The sequence below is a fragment of the Molothrus aeneus genome, chromosome 3, assembly GCF_037042795.1.
Source record: "Molothrus aeneus isolate 106 chromosome 3, BPBGC_Maene_1.0, whole genome shotgun sequence".
In the NCBI taxonomy this organism is placed as follows: Eukaryota; Metazoa; Chordata; class Aves; order Passeriformes; family Icteridae; genus Molothrus; species Molothrus aeneus.
This window is the reverse complement of record NC_089648.1, coordinates 84,737,322-84,751,652: the sequence shown is the minus strand read 5'-3', so window position 1 is coordinate 84,751,652 and position 14,331 is coordinate 84,737,322.

Sequence of the window (14,331 nt, the reverse complement as noted above, 5' to 3'; positions counted from 1 at the left end):
ATTGAAAAACACAGCATAGTATATCTAATTTCAGATTCTACAGAAATCATTTTAGAAAAGAGATATTTTCTGGGTGTTGAGGATACAGTTATGTAAGAGCCACTCTCAATTGAATCTGAAAAGAATGAACATACTTGTTTTCCAGCTGGCATCTACTATCTTTGTAGCAGCAGTGAGTTCATAAACAGTATCAAAGCATAACAATTGGTATGATTTACTCAAAATGGAAAATATTTATTTTAAAGCTGCATTTAATTTTAAAATCCAATAAATTGCATTAAACACTGCTGTCTGCTCCAGCATGATTACTAACTCCAAACTACAGGACCTTGATGTCATATGGCTCAATGCTTGAGGGAGCTGGGGTCGAAAGGTGAAAGAAGAAGGTCTTCTGCAGGATATTGCCTTTAAATAAGTCAAATAAATTGCTTTTAAGCATGCATCTGTAATACGCAAAAAGAAAACAAGAAAGCAATCATAAAATAATAGAAGGGCCTGGGTTGGAAGGGGCCTTAGAGATCATCTAGTCCCTGCCATATGCAGGGACACCTTATATGCTTGAGGGATTCTCCAAAGGCATTTATTTTTTTTAGAGTAAAGTAGTATTACAGTTTGAAAATCTTACTGATGACAGTTTCAAACAAAAAATGGTTTCCACCCAAGAGCACAGGATTATAGTCTGAACCTCACTAACAAAAACCAAAAATGGTTGACATATGCCTATACACATGCCTAGTGATTAGTTATCAGAACTTGGTTATATATGTATGATATGAGAAATTAGAAGATCCTCCTAAGGAGTTATACATTTTTTTTATATATAGAAAATTATAATTATACTAAATTACAGATATATGTAGCAAGTATGGGGAAGTGTGAATAAGCTTGGAGCCTAATCCACAGGGGAATTTGGGCTCAGTTTTTCGGTGTTTAACTTCCAGGAATGTTGTTCCTTGACAGAAGCTTCAGCAACAAGTTGTGTACCTACAGCTCATGAAAAAATGAGAGCTGTAAGATTTTGCATGTAATTTCCACAGAGCTCAGCAAGCTGAGTAGAACCAGCTGAACTAAACAGTAGGAAATAGTAAGGCAAGAGGAATGCTTAAGCATCTCAGCTTTGTCCTGAGGAACATATATCTTTTCATTAGGATTCATGACAGAAATTCCTCAAATCTGGGCAGATTAGTCATATCAGTTGGGGATTATTTTTCCTGCATGCCACAAAACACAATGGAGAGTTAGTGTTCCTTTTCCTCTTCACACCCAAGAGTGTACGGGTTAAAGTGGTCAAATTAGGCATTTGGGGTCAGAGGCCAAAACTTCTTTAGCCTGAAGAGAAATACAGAGTTGTTAATCATAACTAAGATCGTTATAAGCACTCAGCTGTTAAAAGCAAGTCCTGGGAAATTATCAGTACCTCTTTCTCCCTGCAATGCAGTATTTTACATAGTAAAAATTTTGAAGAATTCCTTTTGGATTGTGCCTTGCAGGCAAAATATGTAAGGAGGAAGAATCCTTTTAACCATGATGTAGGTAAATTAGCATGAAGAATAAAATTGTGTGACTGGTGGTCTACACAGGAAGAAACGATAGTTGGGTTGAATATCAAAACACACTCAAAACAAAGGGTTTTGAGATATAAATTTTGAATTTAGGATATGAATGTCAGAAACTATAGACCTTTTTAACTCTTGGTGTACCAAAAGTTTGAGTTGGCCCATGCTGTGAAAGAACATAAGGAAAATTCCTTAAAGGAAAAGATTACACAGAAATGAAGTGTTAAAAGAACATACTCCCATGCTCAGGAACATCCTCTGACACTGTTATATTTTCTAGTAAAAATAGAGTCTTAAAAATTTCAGAGACTCTAAGACCAGAATTGCTCACCAAAAATGCTCATCAAAATGAGATTTATTGTTATCCTTCTATAAAGGCTAATAATCATCTTATTTGGCAACTGTAACAAAAATATAACAGATGATGTACCTTAGATGAGGAACCTTTTTCTGTCACTGTGTAATAAGCATGGGCAGAATGTGTCCAACAGACTGAAGTTTTTGACATACCTAGCAGAAGATCATGCACTCAAGTTTGGTTATAAGTTAGGTGAGAAGCTGCTTATTCTAAAGCAAAGAATCTAGCTCTAGACAAATCCAAACCTCAAATGTAGCCAGCTGAGATATCCTAAGATGGTGTTGAAGAGAGTTGTACTAAGTTCTACCTCCATGGATGTGGTATCTGAGTAAAGCTGTTGGGACAGTGTGGAGACAATCTGTTACTTAACACAGTTCTATTGAAGTCCATTAGTTGCACTTTCCTCTTATATGTCATTATCCATGCCCATAATATCCACATAAATAGAGTTAAACAGTGCAGGAATCTAGGCTGAAGGTAAAGGCTCAATCTCTTATGTGATTTAGAAGGCTAGTGAAGAAGAATGTGTTCTCAGTCTGGCATTCTGAGTGACGCTGTCTGTTGATCTAGGTCATTAGGTAGGAAAAATAGGTTTTGGAAAGGAAACAAGTCAATTCAAGCCAGAAGAGGGGAAAATGGAAGAAGAGTCTTCTATTATTCATCTCAAGGTTTCCACAGGACATAGCACTTATACTGGGTTACAGGGGTTATGGACTTCGGGTGTATTCCATGTAGATCCACTTCTACAGCAGTAATCCATGTGAGATCATACCAAGGCACAGAGAACAGACATGGCTGAATTATTCACAGGCCACAGCACAGCAGCACTATGGCACCTAAGATTGAGCTCTTCCACTGACATGAAGAGTTGCTCTTTTCCAGATGGACTTGACACAAGACTCTGGATCCCTGCTCATACAATGTGGCTTCCAATAACAAAGAAAAGACAATTAGAGGGATTAACTTATTCTGTCTGATACGCTTCTTTCACTGAGACATTGAAGACGTCTTGCTTGTAAAAGGGGGTTGACCTGAGAAGCTGTGCAGAGATGGGTTGTCAGGTTTGGTTGTTATGAGAGGGCAGAAGGATGAGGCTCTGTTTAGAGGTCTTTGGAAGTATAAAAATAGTCAGGAAAAGTGGTAAAGAGTCAGCTGTGGTAAGGGGGTCAGCTGTCAGTCCTGATGGTTTTGTTGATGGAGTCATAAGGAAGACAAGGTGGAGGAATGCACCAACAAGCATGGAAGCAAAGTTCTTCAAGAACCCTTTGGTCTGGAAAGGTTAGATGAAGAAGTTCCTGGAGTTCCTGAATCCCTGAGAGAGGCTGAGGAGTCCTCAAAATAGCCAGGTTTATGCTGATCATCTTGCCATTGCTGAAAAAATGAAATTAACAAATAGGAGGTTACTTTCACTTTCCTCCCTCTCCCTTCCAGCCCCAGCTATCCTTTTTCTGGTTCATGATAATCAGCTTTTGTTTGTCTTCTGAATATTATCCATCACACCCTCTTGATCTCCTTCTTTTTCTCTCTATTTTCTCTGTAACTCACTCTCCAGTTTTCTATGAATTGATGAATAAAATATGTAATTCATAAGGATTTTGCTCGTGACTTTGCATTTCAGGGAACAGCAAAGTCTGGTTAAGGTGGGGGATGTATCTGAGTGGTTTCAGAGCTTGATATGGTTAGTAAAGGGTGAAGAATAAACAAAAGGGGAGTAAGGTAGTTTGGCAACTATTTGCATATGAGGAAAGTACAGGCAAAATGAACTATTTCATCTGTTTCAGGGGGTTGTCTGTCCTTTTTAAGCACTGCTGTAATACAACAGGCTTAGTGCACTGCAGCTATCATGACTGGGACATGAACAGGTGATCAAGCCTGACTCTGCCATTGTGACTCCATACTGACTACTTCCAATCACTTTCCAGTGCTTCATGTGCCGGCAATGTTTTACTGAAAACACTTGTCCTATCTGTTAGTTGATCCTCCCATCTATTTGTTTCATCATACTTATTTAATGCTGCCTTAGGAAAAAAATGTATGAAAAACCTTTCCTTTGGCCTCTCAGGAATTAATGCTTTGTCTTTTTAATTTCTACTTTCTTTGAAGTCTAAAGGATGATGAGAATATAACAGCCCTTCATTTCCTGAGTATCGTAGTACTGACACACTAAGTACTTGTTTAGTTCTTTAGTTCTTCATGTGCTCTTAAAACTTCTCAGGTTTGTTTAAAGTTCACTGTCTCAACTGTATTTTTTTTTCCTATCAATAACCTCCTCAAATTGTGACATTCACTTATTCACTTTCATTTGAAGAAAGCATTTATGTGTTTGCATTCATTCTCTCTTGCTTTGTCCCCCATTCATATGCATGCACATTTACTTTTCATTTTCTTTAGAGAAAAAAATCCAAATATTTCTCCTTCTTCCTGTGAACTCACATAGTAACAAGAGAGCATATATGCTGGTACTAAGGAAGTAAATCAAATTTTTGTGCTCTAAAAAAAAGCCTTTATAAAGTAGATAACGTTTTTCTGTTTTCAACAAATTGTTTTGTTTTTAATAAATTCCATTTAACTAAAATTTCTACTTCCTCTGCAGAAATTGTTAATCTAAAGTTATTTTTGGAGCACGTCCTTCAAGCAGTGTATAGTAAGTAGCTTATTGTCCTATTTGCAACTCCTGAAATCCATTTTCTGAAAAACTTTTCTGAGTATCTTAATTATAACTGGTTTAAAAGTTTATTCCTAAAGTTTTTAAAAGTTTCCTAAAGTATTTATAAGTTTATTCCTAAAGCCAGGAATGGAATGAGAAATTGAATGAAAAGAAAATCTAATTCCCCCATAGTCTTGCTTACTTTGCTTTTAGTTGTGTTTTTAAACCAATTAATCCTTTCTTTTCAGGAAACTTCTACAGTACTGCTGTTGTTAATATTCCAACCCTTGTTGTCAAAAGGCTTGTGTGAGATTCAAGAAATTAATATAATTCTCTAAAGATTCAAACCTTTCCTAAGAAAGGTATCATTGGGCTTTTACTTAATTTCTTTCAGAAGTTTGTTTTCAGTTGAACATCTGTCCATATCCATACAGGATGTACGCATGTTTATCTGCAGAATGACAGACTCATGTAGGTTCCAGGAGACTCAAGAGGCCAAAATCTCCACCTTGAAGCAAGGCCAGTCCTCATACTGGACCAATATGTTGGTTGTTTCTTGTCCTTCCATTGTGAGGAGAATCTGGCTTGGTAGATAGCAGAGAGATCTCCCATTATCCTTCTTTAAGGCTCCTAAGTACTCCTGGCCTCTCCTCATGAGTGATATGCTCCAGATAGTTACTGAAAGTGAAACCAAGGCCTTCACCTGTGCTAACAAATAAAACATCACCAAAGAGCACTCTCTGGTCCTGAGGGTAAGCTGTTTTAGCAAGAATTGTACCTATATAGCTGGAAATCAGAAAAGCAAACTAAAATCTGAGTCTAAGAGTGGAAAAGAGATATCTGGAGGGGTATTAAGAATTTCTTCCAAAAATACTTAGGTAATTTATTGCTATCAAAAACCCACTTGTGAACTAGGGAACATTCAGAAAAAAATAAGACTTTAAAAAATTATTACTTGTTAAAAAAACATTTCTGATATTTAGTTATAGCATCACATTTTTTTCCCCTCCAGGTGCATTGAATGGTAGTATGTTGAATCCATTGCTTCATTTCTCAGAAATCTTGTACTATTTTTATACTCAGAAGCAAAGATGATTTTAAAGGTCATGTTAAACTGAATGATTAATCAATAAAAATCCAGAAATGTCTAATATTTAGTGCACCTGCTGCTTTTTCTTTCAGGTTTTCTCTAACTACCTACACTAACTAACAGTTTTGGGCCGGAACAGCATTTTCATGAGATGCTGAATTGATGAAGCTATGATATGTACTGTACAAACTTTGCAGCAACATATACTAATCATCACAGACAATATAGAAAACCCTTTCAGTTGTAGAAATCTTTAGAGCACAGCTTTCTTTATGCTCTCTTTACTTCTAATTATTTTTACTCACACTCCATAAGTTTCAATTTCTCGTTCTTTTAGTTCTTCATGTGCTCTCTGCTTTGTTATGTAGACTAAATATAAAGTTACTAAGCTTAAGTGGTAGAACTATTTCAGCTCCAGATATATTCCTTTTTTTTCAGTAATAATGAATAAATCTTCATTTTAAGAAAGTTTCAAGAGTTTTCTGTGAAATATTTAATATATGCTTACATCTTTCTGATTTTTATTTATGTTGAAGTAGCTCAGACATATGTTTAGAGATCTTACGCTTGCTTTGAATACTAAGTTTTTGTATGAATACTATGGTTTTGTCCTCACTTTGTGTCAGGCTTTTCCATGAAAAAAATTATTTTCTGTTACTAACAACAGATTTGCACCTGACTGACACTTTAAATTAATCCAGCCATTTTTTTACAAGATACAAAAATGCTTCCATTATTACTACCCTGTCAGCTTCCCAACAACTTCAAGCAATTAATTCTGAGAATATTTTGACTATATTTATCTAAATTAATCCTTTCTGTATTTCTCTGTAATAGAAATTCCTTTATTTTTAGGTTGCATTTTGAGGCATGCCTTGTAATACAGAAATCAGGCAACTTGACTTACTGTGTTTCATGCAGGCCTTTTTTTTTCTATTTTTAAGATTTATATGGCAATGTTTAGAGAATGAACCACAAGCTGTATTTTATCTTCAGAAATTTACTGATCTTCCTAGGAAAGTAATATTTTGGAACTGGAAATATTAAATATTTTAAAGTTCTTTTTAAAAATATGTTAGAAACTTGTTGTCAAAAGTGATAATACTAGATTTAGACAAAACTCATCTAGAACATTTTAGTTTTTAAATTTAATATACTTAACTAATAATGCTTTTCAATAACTATTAGTTCCACCTGTTTTTTGTGCTCACAAAATCAAACTATATTCTAAGACCAGGAGGACAGAATTTATCTTTTAAACAAGACAAATACTTTTCTGTTCTAGAGGCAATGCAAAGGATCTAATTGAACTTTGATTTATGTCTTAAAAGGTACTATGCAGGCAAAATAATTGTTGAATAATTGAATTATTTAATTCCATATATTTTGTCAAAATCTACTGCCCTGGAAATATGCATCTTTGTATATTTCAAGTGACATTTGCAGGCTTTATCAACATTAACACACAGCTAAACCTTAATGTTCTTTCATACAAAACATTTAAAATGCACAGTCCTCAGTCACAAAATCCTCACTCACATGATCCTGAATCAGATATTTACATTTCTTTTGTGTAAAGTATGTTTTCCTAAAATAGAGGTCAAAAAAGAACCAAATCTTGAGTTTAATTTGGATCAGTTATTTGAGCTATAGTTTCTTTTTGAAGTAATGGGTCCTAGTTTAAAATTACATTGATGTCCAGTGTGTGTGAGTTTCCTCCCCATCAAACTTCCTTATTTTATAAATAGCTGATACTTGAGCAAATATCAAGTTCTGTTTAAATGAAAGAATTGATATGGCATATTTATAGTTTTATTTAAATTGAAAGCTTCATGAACTTTTGAACATAATATGGTGCTTTTTTCCCTTATACCGAATTTCTGATTTCTGTAGTTCTTGCATGCCAAGTAGAAGTAACCCTATTTAAAATTTGTATTTCACCTCATCATAGAGAGTTGTTTTGGGAAGTTTGTTCTAACCTGACATTTAGTAGAGTAACTTATCCTCATTATGACATGGTGAGGGACAGAAACTCATGTGAATCAACATCAATAGTTACTTTGTGTGTAATTATCTCTGAGACTTGAGTTGATTGTATGTATAATTTCAGAGTTTGTCAAACAAAATTTTAATTTTCCCCAAAACGTAGGAATACTGTACCCATCTGCAACAAAGAAACCCCATCATTCTCCTATCCTTAAAAAGGCTTGCCTCTTAGACTTATTTTTGGGGTTGTGTATTAGATAACATTTCTTAAATTATTTTGAAGGCGAGAGTTTTGTATTCCTGTGAGGGGGTGTGAGATTTGAAGTTTTTGAAGAAATTGTGTTAGGAAAAGCACAAACGGTGCATGGCTTTGTGAACATTTAAATGTGCTGACACATTGTTTCCATTACTGAGTGTGAAATTTAAGACCTAATGGAAATATCAAAGTTTCTGTTGCTGTATCTGTCAAGATGTCAGTTTTGGGAGCAGTCGCACCTTTCTTTGCACTGCAGAAGTACAATTTGAACTTGTGGTTACAGGTGGGTGAACGCTACCTCTAAATCCCATCATTCTGACTCACACAAAATATTCAAGCTCACAACTTTGAAACACAAGCAGTCTAAGCTCTTGGGCTTAAATTCTGTGTTGCCTAATGCCTTTAGTTATGAGGTCTAGGTAATAAAAACATAGCTTTTCTGCCTTTGAATCCTGCACATAAGTGAACATTTTTGTTTTGTATATTTCTGTACCAAACAAACTAAACCCAATCCAAATAAAATAATTTTGGTGTGATCTAAATACTTGAAACAAATCCTCTTTCATCACTAAGAATTATTATGTAAATTGAGCTGAAATTACAATCTGTTCTTTATAAAGTACAGAAATTTAAGTCATGTGTAACTGTACTAGCTACTTTATTTTTTTTCTTGCTATTTTCTTTTCCTTAAAAATTACAATACAAATTCAACTGATAATGTGAAACTATGTAAGTGACATAACATCACAAATATTCGCAATTAATTGTTTCAAAGCATGTTTCTAAAAAGAATACAAAAGTATTGAATACACTGGATGCAGCTTTATCATAAAAAGCACAGTGAACATTATTAACTAGAAAAAATAACAGAAATTAATTTTTTAGGTAAAAACATGAGTGATTTTTATTTTTCTACCATGAGCTGTCTCAAATGGGTCAGAGTAGTTCTGAATAGTCTGTTTTAGACATGTTTTAGCTGCAATTCAGTTAGTTTAGGATAGACAATAGATATTCTCTCCTTAGAGGAAGGTAATGGTAGATGAGACACTGCTTGTCTCTGTTGAGGGACTCTGGAATATTTCACTTCTCTGGCAGCCCCAGAGGGGTCTGTTCTGATGACATGCTGACTGCAAAATCCCTGTGACCAGTAGGGGATGTTCCAGTGCTGCATCCAGTGCTGCAGTGTGAGGAACGTAATTCTTCATCTCTACTCAGCACCACTTTGATACTAAGGAGTGATGGGACCAGTTCCAGGTTCCAGCACAACAGGAGAGACATGGAATCACTAGAGCCCACTTAAGGGCCATGAATACTGCAATGGGACAGGAGCACCTCTCTTACACAGAGCTCCTGAGAGACATGGGAATGTTCAGGTGGAGGAAAGAAGGTTTGAGGGAATCTTATTGATGTGCATAAATACCTGATGAGAGGCAATAATCAAGACAAAGAGTCTTGAGTCAGTGCTTCAGTGATTCAGGATAACAGTGAATGTACAAATTGTGTTTAAACATTGGAACAGGTTGCTTAATGATTCTGTGGAATCTCCATCCCTGGAGATGTTAAAAAACTAATTGGACACCATTCCGGGAGCCTACCATAGTTGTCCCTCCTCTGAGAAGTGGTTTGGACTGGCTTACCTTCAGAGATGCTTTCTATCCTCAATCATTCTATGGGTCTGTGATTTAGTGTTATGTCAAAAGTCACTTCAGAGATCAGAGCTGGAAGGCACTCTGAAGAGCAACACCTTCACTGTATCCGCAGACTTATGCTGCTCCAATATATGCCCCCAGTTAATTGGCACGCAACCCAGCACCCAAAAAAGTAGAATCTAGAGTTTTATGGGATATATGTAGTTCTGGTCATGGTGTATTTCCTCATGACCAGTTCAATTTTCATACTTATTAATACTGTGAAAGACAGAGAATCATCACTCTGGTTATGCTAGATTTTTTTGCATACTACTTATGCTATGCTGAAAAAAAACACACTCATATCTGTGTATATATAGGTATGTGTGTATTTGCAGCTGAAGAGTCTGGAGTTCAGAGTGGCTACATAAAGACTTGTAAGTCAGGTCTTCATATGGAATGAAAGCTATGAAACCTTTGCTTTTGGTTTTTTGGGTTTTTTAATGGAATTCATTTCATACTGCTTCCTTCTGAAATAGTGTGATGTAAGTTCACAGTCTGTTTTATAACATGTGCTAGTCTTTGCTCTCTTGATTCAGTGGCTCAGCCACCTATTAATCTTCACTGCTATTGGTATAGACAAGACAGTAAAACTACCTGTTTAATCTGATAAAAACTGCTGAATTCTACCCCTTCATTTCCCCCAACAAAAACCCATCTGAGACATTTTACAGTCTGTAAATAAAGAGATTGATACCTTACTCACTGGGGAAATAATTGAAGTAAATAAAATTAAAGACATGTTTTTTTCTAATTTTTGTTGGGTGCTTCACAGGGACTGCTGACGCTATAACCTGAGCAGCTTTGTGTGTAGTGGGACTGAAAAAGACTGCTGTAAAACATAGAAATTCTATAGTTTTCTATAAGTTCCAGACATCTGATGTTTAATACTAAGACCTTGCAGGCTTTCCTCAGCTTGTCAGTCCACAGAATAGCTCATTCTTTCTTCCCATTGCCTTCATTAATTTTATGAACAGTTGGACAGAAAAGAAAGCAAAATTGTCCTTGTGCTTTTCAGTTTACTTCTACTCCATATGAAAAGAGTATTCTGCAAATGATGAAGCCATATTGGAAGATACTTCCCTTCCAAGGTACTGACTTCTCATTCAAATCATAACCTCAGGTAGTGCAAAAAAAGCTGTGGGTTAGCAACACTGTCATTTACAGGTGCTGTCAAAGTAAGCATTCCTGTTTTAAGCACAGAATAAATTACAGTCCTCAGTGGTTGAACTCAAAATGAAAGACAAGACATTCTATCTGCTCATGAGTAAACCTTTCCTTTTCTGTCCTATCTGGTAGTTTTCACAGGTCTGTTCACTTTGAGGACACATCTCAATAGAGTTTTCTTACATCTCTCATTCTCCTTCTGCTGTTTGATCTCATGATAATGCATCCATGTTATCATCTGGCTGTACAGAGTAGCCCTTTCTTTGCTTTTCCTTAGTTCTGTTTGTTTCCTTTCATCATCTGTGCAGGTGCCACTCCACCATCTTTCTCCAATGTCACAGCAGCAGTGCTTCCCTCCACTCTTTCAGCCATGATGACTAAGTGCCTTGTTAACAACTATTTTGACCTGAACTACTTTACTGATAACGACCCTGTTGTGGTCTAATACCAAACCATTTTTCTTCATTTTGGTTTGTTTTTTACGTTTTTGCCAGATGTCTAAAAATAAATAGACTATTTCCTATTGAAAAATAATAAAAATTTTGTTAGAATCCACTTCATCTGCTTAGGTCAGTAGGTCCCTGTAAATCAGTGTTGACTAAATAGTCACTGAGTTCTTTTGCATCTTACTCTTTCCTGATAGTCACCAAAAAAAGTGAAGAGCAGTCAGGACCTCTGTTCACATGCTGAACTCAATTTCATTTCTGTTATTTTGGATTTTTTTATCTTGGAATATTACTTAGTGAAGCTTCTCTGTGTAATTTGAATCTTCCTAAGGCAATTTAACTTGATCCTGTTGAAATTAATGGGAAAATTATCATGAAGTTGCTCTTTTTCAAAGTGGTGTTATATATAAATACCTGATTATAAAGGTCAAAAATGAAAATGTGTACAGGTACATAGATATGCACAGTATGTCTAAACTTTCACGGCTGAATATTAATGTTTACATATGTAAAAAAAGTGAGATGAAATAGATACAATATTCTTAAACTTAGTAAGAGTTCAAATGGTTTTTCTTTAGAATCTGCAGATAAAAATTCTTATTTGGCTTTTTGTTTACATTTTTAGTGTTTCTTAATTTTATACTATAAATATTAATATGACATATTTCAAGACATATTAACCAGATAGCATTTTTTCATCATACTCTAAGACATGATGAAAAGGGAACAAGACACATCAACCCCTTCTGGCTAAAGCTGGAACTAGGGCACCAACCAAGGTAAAAAGACATTTTCTCTCTGGGGAAAATAGAGCTTTTTATAATATAGATTTCCATAAGGCCATATTTCTGTAAAAAACTGATTCAGTCACAGAAACATAAGAATTAACACCTTCCACAAGAAGTTTAATTTAGTATTTAGAATATTGGTTCAGAAAGTGGGATCCTTAGCTTTACCTGTTTCCTCCACAGGCTCAACAATGTTGAATCCCCAAATCATGCATCCTTGGCAAATGACATAGTCTTCCTACTATAGGCACTCCGTCTTCCATGACAATATTAGCCACAGATAAAGAAAAGAAAGAAAATATTTAAGGAAAGAGAATAATCAATGGAATAGAATACATGGAAGTCTTGAATATTCATTCTATGTATTCAACAATTTTCACAAAAGCATTCAGTGAAAAGCAGTACTTTTTACTGCACTAAAGAAAAAAGCATAACACATGTTCCTTCATGATTTTTTTCTCACTCTTCTGTTAGCTTTTACTTCTGCCAACAAAAGGGCAAAGAAAGCAGAATGGCTATCATAGAATCATAGAATTGTAGAATCATTAAGGCTGGAAAATACCTCCAAGATCACTGAGTCTAACCTTTGGCCGAGCACACCATGCCAACTAAACTATAGTACCAAGTGCCGTATCCAGCCATTTTCTTGAAGTCTTCCAGGGATGGTGACTCCTTTTCTCCAGATGAAGCAACCCCACCTCCCTCAGCTGCTCCTCAGAGGACTTGTCCTCCATCCTCTTCCCCTGCTCCATTGCCCTTCTCTGGAGTCGCTCCAGCCCCTCAATGTCTTTCTTGTAGTGAGGGATCAGAACTGGACACAGCACTCAAGGTGTGGCCTCACCAGGGCCAAGTACAGGGGACAATCACTGCCCAGGTCCTACTGGCCACACTGTTTCCATTATAATATTTCATTTTTTGGTAAAAATTATACTAAGTGAAAGAAAACTTTGAAATCCTAGTTGTCCAAGATAGCATCTTACTCATCTTTTCCCCTTTTAATGGCCCATTTTTTCTTCTGTTTCAACATGATTTGGTTCCCCAAAACAATATGTTTAAAGCGTCAGAACATGATTTAAAGATATAATGAAAATGTTTACAGCTGCAGTAACCCAAGGAAAAAGTTGAGTAATGAGTAGCACATAGAATCTTTGACAGTTTCAGAGTTAATGTTCTTGTTTATACAATAAACATATCAAAAGTTAATAATTTTTTCACTGTCTACATTAGATATTAAAATTCTCTGATGATTCTTCTTAATATTAAAGTTTGAAACAAGAGCAGAAAATTGCATTAATCCATTTTCAGGAAAATTAACGTAACCAAAGATAGAGGTATGTCTTGGCAGTGTAAAAACAATAGCAAAATTTGTGTCCTTGATTTCTAAGGCTTTAAATAACTTGAATGCTCATTAGGCAATGAGTTAGACTTTGTCCCTATTCAAGACCATAAAATATTAAATAAACTGAGTTATTAACAAAAAAATACTTTTTTTCAGTATTCCATATTTCATTCAAAATTGCACTTCCATTCTGTTCACTGTGTTGAAGATGTAAAAACCTCTGTGCCAATTAAGAGGAATACATTTTCTGGCTAGTTAGGAACCATTCAAGCAGTAGGGGTCATCTTCCATTTCTATCTCCTTCCTAATGTTATAGGTCTTCTATAGTTTGAGTATGCAACCTTTTAGGTAAAGCTCTTATAAAGTCTTAATCAGCAAAACTGTGAGAGAACAAGGAAGTGCTCGCTCATTGTCTCTTCGTTTGATTTGTAATTTATTTTACTTGTACATGACCATTATCTCTAAAAAATTAACTTGTGTATGGAGAGAATACTATCTTCCACTTTCTGCTGCTCTTCAGAAGAGGCTATTTTTCTTTGAGCTATGGCCTCCGCTGCGCCAAACCCAGCCAGAGCTGATTTTCAGGACAGGTGCTGGGTTTGGTTTTCCTTGTGGATATATTCCCCTCCTTAAGCCTGAGATAATTGGACAATAGTATCACACTTATCTCAAGTTCATGTTAGGTGGCTTAACTCACAGTCCAGTTCCAGCCAGGAGGAATATTAGATGGGGAGTGTGCTTTGGTAGTGGCAGCTTCTTTATACAATTTTGGCATAGTGGCCAAGGTCTTTTTTCAATAATGTTTAAGCCATCACTCATAGCCTTTTAGTTTCTTACAAGGTATTAATTCAAATGTATGTCCAAAACTTACTATTCTTGTGTTATAAGAATAAAGGTACTCCTGGGTCCAAATGTGGGGTCACAGTGGTGATGGTCTTCATACATTAGTGAGCAGGATGTCCCTGCCTTGAAAATGTAAGTTTATAATTCAACGTCTGGGCTACAGTCAC